Source organism: Arachis stenosperma, chromosome 6, assembly GCF_014773155.1.
Source record: "Arachis stenosperma cultivar V10309 chromosome 6, arast.V10309.gnm1.PFL2, whole genome shotgun sequence".
NCBI classification, from domain to species: Eukaryota; Viridiplantae; Streptophyta; class Magnoliopsida; order Fabales; family Fabaceae; genus Arachis; species Arachis stenosperma.
Window position 1 is genome coordinate 115,686,735 of NC_080382.1, and position 10,775 is coordinate 115,697,509.

A 10,775-nucleotide genomic window follows, 5' to 3' on the forward strand; every position below is an offset into this window, starting at 1 on the left:
GATGGAAAAGGCTTGCCATTGCTAAACCTGTTTCTTCCACCATTATTGTTATTGAAACCTTGTTGAGGTCTCTCTTGATTCTTCCATGAGAGATTTGGGTGATTTCTCCATGAAGAATTGTAGGTATTTCCGTAGGGTTCTCCTAGGTAATTCACCTCTTCCATGGAAGGGTTCTCAGGATCATAAGCTTCTTCCTCAGATGAAGCATCCTTAGTACTGTTTGGTGCATTTTGCATTCCAGACAGACTTTGAGAAATCAAATTGACTTGTTGAGTCAATATCTTGTTCTGAGCCAATATGGCATTCAGAGTGTCAATCTCAAGAACTCCTCTCTTCTGACTAGTCCCATTGTTCACAGGATTCCTTTCAGAAGTGTACATGAATTGGTTATTTGCAACCATTTCAATTAGCTCTTGAGCTTCTGCAGGCGTCTTCTTCAGATGAAGAGATCCTCCAGCAGAGCTATCCAAGGACATCTTAGATAGTTCAGAGAGACCATCATAGAAAATACCTATGATGCTCCATTCAGAAAGCATGTCTGAAGGACATCTTCTGATTAATTGTTTGTATCTTTCCCAAGCTTCATAGAGGGATTCTCCATCCTTCTGTCTGAAGGTTTGGACTTCCACTCTAAGCTTACTCCATCTTTGTGGTGGAAAGAACTTTGCCAAGAAGGCATTGACTAGCTTTTCCCAAGAGTCCAGGCTTTCTTTAGGTTGAGAATCCAACCATATTCTAGCTCTGTCTCTTACAGCAAAAGGGAATAGCATCAGTCTATAGACCTCAGGGTTAACCCCATTAGTCTTGACTGTGTCACAGATTTGCAAGAATTCAGCTAAAAACTGATGAGGATCTTCCATTGGAAGTCCATGGAACTTGCAATTCTGTTGCATTAGAGAAACTAATTGAGGTTTAAGCTCAAAGTTGTTTGCTCCAATGGCAGGGATAGAGATGCTTCTCCCAAAAAAATCAGGAGTAGGTGCAGTAAAGTCACCCAGCACCTTCCTTGCATTGTTGGTATTGTTGTTATTTTTGGCTGCCATGAGTTCTTCTTCTTTGAAGAATTCGGTCAGGTCCTCTAAAGAGAGTTGTGCTTTGGCTTCTCTTAGCTTTCTCTTCAAGGTCCTTTCAGGTTCAGGGTCAGCTTCAACAAGAATGCCTTTGTCTCTGCTCCTGCTCATATGAAAGAGAAGAGAACAAGAAGATATGGAATCCTCTATGTCACAGTATAGAGATTCCTTGAGGTGTCAGAGGAAAAGAGAAATAGAAAGAAGAAGGAGAAGAAGAATTCGAACTTTAATTAGATGAGGTTCGAATTGTGCATTGAGAAGGAGTGGTACTCCATAAATAGAAGGATATGAGAAGGAGGGAAGTAATTTTTTTGAAAATTAATTAAAAAGATTTTGAAAACATTTTGAAAAACACTTAATTGATTTTCGAAAATAAAAGTGAGAAAGAAATCAAGTGATTTTTGAAAAAGATTTTGAAATTAGAAATTAAAAAGATTTGATTGAAAACTATTTTGAAAAAGATGTGGTTAAGAAGATATGATTGAAAAGATTTGATTTGAAAACAATTTTAAAAGATATGATTTGAAAACAATTTTTTAAAAAGATTTGATTTTAAAAATAAATGACTTGCCTAACAAGAAAAGATATGATTCAAACATTAAACCTTTCTCAACAGAAAAGGCAACAATCTTGTGATGTTCAATCAAATCATTAATTGTTAGTAAGTATCTTTGAAAAAGGAAAGAAATTAATTTTGAAAACATTTGATTGAAAAGATATGATTTGAAAAAGATTTGATTTTGAAAAACTTTGAAAACTTGAAAAAAATTTGATTTGAAAACAAAATCTTCCCCCTAGCACCATCCTAGCGTTAAACGCCCAGAATGGTATACATTCTGGCGTTTAACGCCCAAAATGCTACCTTTTTGGGCGTTAAACGCCCAACCAGGTGCCCTGGCTGGCGTTTAAACGCCAGTCTGCCTTCTTCACTGGGCATTTTTGAATGCTCAGCTTTTTCTGTATAATTCCTCTGCAGTGTGTTCTGAATCTTCAATCCCTTGTATCATTGACTTGAAAAGACACAAATTAAAAATATTTTTGGATTTTTAATAATTAAAATGCAACAAGAATCAAATAACAATGCATGCAAGACACCAAACTTAGCAGTTTGTATACTACTGACACTAATGAACTGAAAATGCATATGAGACACACAAAATACTCAAGTCAATAGAATTCAAAGATCAGAGCAAGTGAATCATCAAGAACATCTTGAAGATCACTGAGACATATGAATGCATGCAATTGACACCAAACTTAGGATGAGACACTAGACTCAAACAAGAAATATTTTTGAATTTTATGATTTTTTTAATTTTTTTAATTTTTTTGTGTTTTTCGAAAATTAAGTGGAAAAAGAAGGTATCAAAATTCTTAATGAGAATTCCAGGAATCAGTGCAATGCTAGTCTAAGACTCCGGTCCAGGAATTAGACATGGCTTCACAGCCAGCCAAGCTTCCAAAGAAAGCTTCGGTCCAAAACACTAGACATGACCAAAGGTCAGCCAAGCCTTAGCAAATCACTGCTCCAAAAGCAAGATTGATACGAAATCAACAAGCTCTTGTGGTGATAAGTTGAAACCTCGGTCCAATCAGATTAGACATGGCTTCTCAGCCAGCCAGATTTCAACAAATCATCATGAAACTCTAGAATTCATCTTCAAGAATTTCGAAAAAAAATACCTAATCTAAGCAACAAGATGAACCGTCAGTTGTCCAGCCTGAACAATCCCGGGCAATAACACCAAAAATTTGATGTTGTTGCCGGATCTTGGCACTGATGTTACCAAAGGCTTGCTCAAAACTAGAACAATCCCCGGCAACGGCGCCAAAAACTTGGTGCGCGAAATTGTGAACTATACTTTTTCACAACTCTCATAATCCCTGGTAATGGCTCCAAAAACTTGGTGCGCTCAATACCATGGCATTACACAACTTCGCACAACTAACCAGCAAGTGCACTGGGTCGTCCAAGTAATAAACCTTACGTGAGTAAGGGTCGATCCCACGGAGATTGTTAGTATTGAAGCAAGCTATGGTCATCTTGTAAATCTTAGTCAGGCAAACTCAGATATATATGGTGATGAACGAAAATAACATAAAGGTAAAGATAGTGATACTTATGTAATTCATTGATAGGAACTTCAGATAAGCGCATGAAGATGCCTTCCCTTCCGTCTCTCTGCTTTCCTACTGTCTTCATCCAACCCTTCTTACTCCTTTCCATGGCAAGCTCGTATAGGGTCTCACTGTTGTCAGCAGCTACCTCCCATCCTCGCAGTGAAAGCTAATGCACACACTCTGTCACAGTGCTGCCAATCACCGGTGTGGTTCCCTCCCCTACCGGAATAGAATAACTCTTTTGCGTCTGTCACTAACGCCCAGTAGGTTACAGGTTTGAAGCACGTCACAGTCATTCAATCATTGAATCCTACTCAGAATACCACAGACAAGGTTAGACCTTCCGGATTCTCTTGAATGCTGCCATCAGTTCTTGCCTATACCACGAAGACTCTGATCTCACGGAATGGTTGGCTCGTTTGTCAGGCGAGCACTCGGTTGTCAGGCGATCAACCATGCATCGTGCAATCAGGAATCCAAGAGATATTCACCAAGCCTCAAATGCTTGTAGAACAAGAGTGGTTGTCAGTCACTTTGTTCATGAGTGAGAATGGTGATGGGTGTCAATCATCACCTTCATCATGTTGAAGAACAAGTGATATCTTGGATAAAGAACAAGCGGAATTTTGAATGGAAGAACAATAGTAATTGCATTAATACTCGAGGTACAGCAGAGCTCCACACCTTAATCTATGGTGTGTAGAAACTCCACCGTTGAAAATACATAAGCATAAGGTCTAGGCATGGCCGAATGGCCAGCCTCCCAATGATCTAAGAACTAAAATGTCCAAAGATGATCTAGAGATCTAAAAGTGATCAAAAGATTTCTATACAATAGTAAAAGGTCCTACTTATAAGAAACTAGTAGCCTAGGGTGTACAGAAATGAGTAAATGACATAAAAATCCTCTTCCGGGCCCACTTGGTGTGTGCTTGGGCTGAGCAATGAAGCAATTTCGTGTAGAGACTCTTCTTGGAGTTAAACGCCAGCTTTGGTGCCAGTTTGGGCGTTTAACTCCCATTTGGGTGCCAGTTCCAGCGTTTAACGCTGGGATTCCTTGAGGTGACTTTGAACGCCGGTTTGGGCCATCAAATCTTGGGCAAAGTATGAACTATTATATATTGCTGGAAAGCCCAGGATGTCTACTTTCCAACGCCGTTGAGAGCGCGCCAATTGGGCTTCTGTAGCTCCAGAAAATCCGCTTCGAATACAGAGAGGTCAGAATCCAACAGCATCTGCAGTCCTTTTTGGTCTCAGGATCAGATTTTTGCTCAGGTCCCTCAATTTCAGCCAGAAAATACCTGAAATCACAGAAAAATACACAAACTCATAGTAAAGTCCAGAAAAGTGAATTTTAATTAAAAACTAATAAAAATATACTAAAAACTAACTATATCATATCAAAAACATACTAAAAACAATGCCAAAAAGTATACAAATTATCCGCTCATCACCTAGCTTGTCTAAGGCACCTCTGAAAAGGATGTTAGAGTCAGTCCTAGTGTTTACAAGTATCCGTTTTGCCAGTCCGGTTTTAACTCTTGTCTAGATGACGAAAGGGGCATCCTCCGCTGAGGTTCCATCACTACAAGAAAAAAAAGCCTATCGGCACACTTTTTTCTTGCCACGCTTTAAAAGTATGACCAAAAGTGGTCAATGCCCATGCTTTTATGAGGGTGGCGCCTGATTAGTGATTTGGCCACGTTTTTTGTCACGCTTCAAAAGCATGTCCATAAAGAGAAACAGGCACGATTTTATAAGGGTGGCGATTGATTACTGATTTAGCAATATTTTTTTTCCACGCTTCAAAAGCGTGGTCATAGAGAAAAATAGGCACGCTTTTAAAGTGTGGCTAGTTTGTCTTCATATGGTCACATTTTTAAAGTATGGCGATATCCTCTAATTAATTAGTTACCCCAAAAAAGCATAGCGATAGAGTTCCCACCAAATCTTTTTCCAAAGCCTTTAATTTTTTTTCCAAGTTAAACACTTTAACCCTAAACCCTCTAAGTGATAACCCTTCATTATCACCCAGCCGTTAAACATCCCTACCTAGCCCTCTCCACCCAACTGCGGACCCTTCACTGCCGATGACGACCCCCGCCACCCCGCTGCATTCTCTCCCAGCCCTTCATCTTCATTACTGCTATGAGAACCCTCGCACCAGCCCTTTCTCTGAGCTCTTCATCTTCATCACTATTGAGAACCTTCATCACTATTGAGAACTCTTGGCATCTGCTAATTAATTCTTATTCTTTTGTTTTTGGGATTTTATATATTTTTTCTAAACAACTTTATTATGTTTATTTTCAGGAAAATATATTTGAATGGAAATTTGCCATTAGAGGGCCTTGTGATACTGAATTTGAGGGTGGTATTTATCATGGGCAGATTCAGTTGCCCGCAGAATATTCATTCAAACCTCTTTCATTTATGTTTTTGACAGTCAGATCTTACTTAATACTACAAGGTAAGTATTTCTTCCCTCTGTTTCTTTATTCCTGTGATAAGAAATGTGAATCTGTTACTATGTTGCAGATGTGAAAATGGAAGTTTAAATGTTGACACATTAAATTTAGGAATATGTTAGGATCCAATATTTTTATTGCAAAAAAATTGAGAGCATTGGCTTATTGTGAATCAATTTATGTGAATCTATCCTTGTATGTGTTGCTTCCTATTTTGTTGTATATTATCAAGTCTAATTAAGAGGATTGCAGATTGTGTATTATCAAGTTTAATTATGCTTGCTTCCTATTTTGTTGTGTATTATCAAGGTATTCGTTTTATCTAATATAATATAATTGATTTAATATTTTGCTTTGCTTCACTCTTGTCTATGAATATTTGCTTCAATTATGTTTTAAGTTTGAAGTTTAAACATCAAATAGAATTAACATTGTTCTAAACATCAAGGTGATAGTGACAGTATAAGCTTTTGTTACTGTCTATTCGTTCCTTCAGTTGTCGTACCTTCGGGAGAATACTATGTTCTGCTATTTGGTGATAGATCTCCGTGATTGGGGCAGACATGGGGTGTAGTTCGTAAACTTTTTCACCTAGGGGGTCGGCTAAGGGCGGTGGATTTGAAGTGCTCTTTTGCGGTGTCTTTGGGCGAGGGATTACTTCGATGTGCCGTATTGGCGTGCTACCATTTATTGGCTACCACAACTTGGCTTACTTCCTTGGTCGTGAAGTGCTTTCAGAAATTCTCGTTCATGAGCCCGTTGGTTAGACAAAGGCTAACTACAGAATCTGTGAGTTCGTCAATTGTTAGGCACTCGTCTTTGAACCTATCAAGGTATTTTCTCGTGGGCTTGTCTTGTCATTGGGTGACTCCGAGTAAGTTGATCGGGTGTTTGGCTTTGGCGATCCTAGTAGTGAATTGTGCCATGAACTTCCTGGAGATGTCGTCAAAACTGGCGATCGCATTGTTCGGGAGAGCGTTAAACCACTTGATGGATGGGCCGACTAGGGCTACCGAAAAAGTCCTGCACCAAACCGCATCGGCAGCTCCTTCCAGGTTCATCCTGGCCTCGAAGGCTGTTAGGTGTTCTTGGGGGTCTTTGGTTCCATCATGCCTTATATCGGTTGGTTTGTCGAAACCTTTTGGTAACTTGGCTTTTAGGATCTTCTCAGTGAATAGGGTAGTTCCTATTATCACATGCTCGCTCCTTGTCCTTGTAGGGTCTCGCCGGTGCCTTCTGTCGTCGTCATCACGTCGGTGCTCTAGCTCTCGAAAAATGCTGTGATTCTAGTGTTTGCTATGACGCCGGTCGGGTGACTTTTCGCTCCTAATTTCTCGCCGCGATCGGCTTTTCGTAGTCGCTTGGCTTGTGTGTTCCGGCTGATATCACTCTTTGAAAGCAACTTTGCCCTCTAGAGTTTATACCCTTTAAGAGAGCTCTTGAATTATCTGGATCACCATCTCTCCTAGGCCGTTGGTTGTTCTGGTTTTCTCGAGTTGGCGGTCATCTTCTCACTTGCTATCTGTCAGGGGTTGGTTGGTGGTGCACTGCGCTGGTTATCCTGGCCTCCTGTGATTTGGTGGGGGATTGTCGTTTCGTAGCTCATGTGTTGTATTTGGTGGGTCTGGTTTGTGGTGATGGCTCAAGAACTATTTCTGAATTCTTTTGTCATGTTACCAAGACCTGACATGTTCCTACAGACGGCGTCAATGTACAAAATGTTACTAGTACGGGTTGCAGGATGGATCAGGGACTTGCTGGTCGAGGTGATGATGCAGTTAAATCATCTTCGGAGCGGCGGGGGTAGTACTTGCAAAAACATTATGATGTTCAAGTCAGAATCGATCTGAAAGGTATAGGTGAGAGTTAAGAATCAGTGTCGTATCTGAATGAGCTTTTGGTCCCCTTTTTATAATCTGAATTTGTTATCTTATCTTATTAGTCTAAGATAAAAAGAATATTTTATTTGAAATGTTGATTAGAAATTATTGGACCAATTTAGATTGTGAGGGAGACCCGGATAGCCGGGTTGGGGACTACTCTGATCCGATGAGGGATCCACGAATCGAGCCCAGAAAATTTCTATATTTAACCATTAAAATTAGTATATCAATGTTTCGTCATATGGATACCAGTATTCTTCGTAAGTTTTTTTGAAGTAAAGGAGCTCAACACAACAAGGTGGAGCAACAAAAGAAACAAGAACTAAACAGTAATAATAAACAATCCATAGTCATCTCCGGCATTGCCATCAACAACCATTTGGATCAACTCTACTCCAATCCTTACAACTCGTAAGCAACCTATTAATAATTTCTGCAATTCCTGCTTCTTGACTCCTGAAAATTCTGTCGTTCCTTTCCATCCATATATGCCAAATAATAGCAAAAAATCCAATTAGCCACCTATTACGTTCCTCCTTCCTTACAGACACTCCTGTCCAGCTTTCAAAATGTTGCTTAATTGTCCCTGGAACAACCCATAATCTGCCATAGTCAAACAACCAAGCACACCACACCTGCCAAGTAAACTGACAATGAAGAAACAAATGGTGGAGGTCCTCAACATCCTTTTTGCATAAAACACACACGCTATCCAGCTGATCAATAACGCCTAGCCTTTGTAATCTTTCCTTAGTATTGACTCTACCAACTAGCACAAACCAGGTGAATAACTCAATACGTGGAGGTACTAAACCTCTCCAAATGGAACTAGTGAAACTATAGCTCGTAATTTCCTCCGGAAGTATTTCCGCCTGCAAAACCTGCACAAAGGAGTTAGTAGTATAAATGCCAGATTTATCAAATTTCCACACTAGTTGGTCCTCTCTCTCAGTTGTTAACTTGACTGATCGTAGAACTTCATGAAGTTGGTTAACTAGTTCCAACTCCCATTGGAATAGTTCCCGTCTCCACTGAAAGTTCCATATCCATTCTAGCCCATCCCAAAAACCACAATCCCTTATAACAGATCCGTTCTGATTTGAAACCGAGAAAAGCCTTGGAAAAGTGTCCTTTAGCATACCAATCGGCAACCAACTGTCCTCCCAAAAACGCACTTGTCTACCATTACCTACTTCCAGATATAAACCCCGAATCATTTTCTCCCTCACCTCCTGCTCTTTGATTTGTAACTGGCAAATATCCTTCCATGGTCCCCCTTTAGAAAATACAGACTGATGACAAAGCAACACATTAGGATTTAAGTTATTACAGGAGCACACAATCTTCTTCCATAATGGACAATTTTCCTTAGAAAATCGCCACCACCATTTGAATAGCAATGCGGCATTTCGAAGTACTGCATCCCCCACTCCCAAACCTCCTAGCTTTTTCGGGGCTTGTACTATTTCCCATTTCACTAAAGGTATTCCATGCTTGCCATCTTCGTTGCTCCACAAAAATCTCCTCTGCAGTGAAATTAACTTCTCTGCTACAGCTTTTGGCATTTTGTACAAGCTCAGGTAGTACACTGGCAGACTATTAAGTACTTATTTAATAAGTACCAATTTACCAGCTTTGTTTAACATTTTTGCTTTCCACAAACTGAGTTTGTCTTCCACCTTATCTATAATTGGTTTTCATGTCTTGACAAGTCTTGGGTTCGCTCCAAGTGGAACACCAAGGTATTTAACAGGCAGGCATGCTTCCTTACACCCTAATAAACTGCACATGCTTTGCGACCACTCCCTATCACAATTAATTGAAATTAAGCTGGATTTGTCAAAATTAATACTCAAACCAGACATCACCTCAAAACACCGCAAAAGCCTCTTGTAATTTCTGATAGTAACCTCATCCTGTGGACAGAACAATATGGTGTCATCTGCAAACTGTAAGTGAGACAATTCGATGTTGTCCCGTCCGACCAACAATGGAGAGATCCTACTATTCCTCACAGCTTCAGCTACCATCCTATGGAGTACATCCACCACAAGTACAAAGAGAAAAGGGGAGAATGGATCACCTTGCCTTAAACCTCGTTCTATCTTAAAGGATTTAGATGGCGACCCATTTATTAGAATCGACATAGACGCCGAGCAAATACACTCATTGACCCAGCTTCGCCATTTAGTAGCAAAACCCATCTTTTGAAGGACGATATCCACAAAACTCCATTTGACTCTGTCATATGCTTTTTGAAAATCCAACTTGATTATCGCTGCGCTCTTCTTCCTCGTCTTCAGCCACTGCACAGTCTCACAAGCAATCAAAGCTCCATCATGTATCTTCCTCTCTTTCACAAAAGCAGTTTGTGTCTCTCCTACTAATCCAGGCATTACACTCCTCATTCTTCGTACCAATACCTTTGATATCACCTTATACACACAGCCTACCATGCTGATTGGACGAAAGTCCTTTATCTCCTTTGCTCCAAGGAACTTAGGAGCCAAAGCCACCCAGGTAACATTAGAGTCTCTTGGTAGCTTTTCCATTCGAAAAAAGTCCATCACTGCTGCAGTGAATTCCGACCCAATCTCTCCCCAACACTTCTTGATGAAGTTCAAATTGTAACCATCATTACCTGGTGCCTTAGACGATCCACAATCCCACACTGCCTCCTTTATTTCTTCAACCGACGGCATTATTTCCAGCGCTGCCGCCTCGTCTTCATGTATCTGATTAACCAACCCATCACAAAAACCAACCAGCCCGAAGACTTCTTGATGATACAAATTTTTGTAAAAGTCCTTTATTGCAATCTTTACAAGTTTTTGTAAAAGTCCTTTATTCTTCGTAAGTTACATACTTACATGCAATACTTTGTCAATTTGTCCGGTCAAATAGACCTAACTCTTTGGACACATATTGTTATGGCATAATAATACATGGCAAAATAATGTTAGCTTAATTGTGTCCTTCCGAAAGCTTTATCTTATCTTACTACTATATGTCTATATTAATAGATGGATGCCGTGCTTCTCTAAAATACACCAATTCAGGTTCCAAATGCCCTACTTTTTAACAACTGAACTGTCTATCTCAACGTTAATCACCTGACACTTGTTTGCTTTATGAGAGATTCTGTAGCCTAATATTCTCCTAATCAATTCGAAATTCGTGATTCAATTCATTATCCCTCCAGTTGTATAGAGAAAAAGAAAAATATATAATAA

General features: G+C 39.8%; 1 non-coding gene across 1 annotated transcript; it reads left to right on the forward strand.

The window, feature by feature from the left end:
- The first annotated feature begins 530 nt into the window (after positions 1-530).
- On the forward strand, positions 531-638 carry LOC130938291 (small nucleolar RNA R71). Its single transcript, XR_009069462.1, has one exon. It is a non-coding gene; the product is annotated as a small nucleolar RNA R71 (small nucleolar RNA).
- The last annotated feature ends 10,137 nt before the right edge of the window (positions 639-10,775 follow it).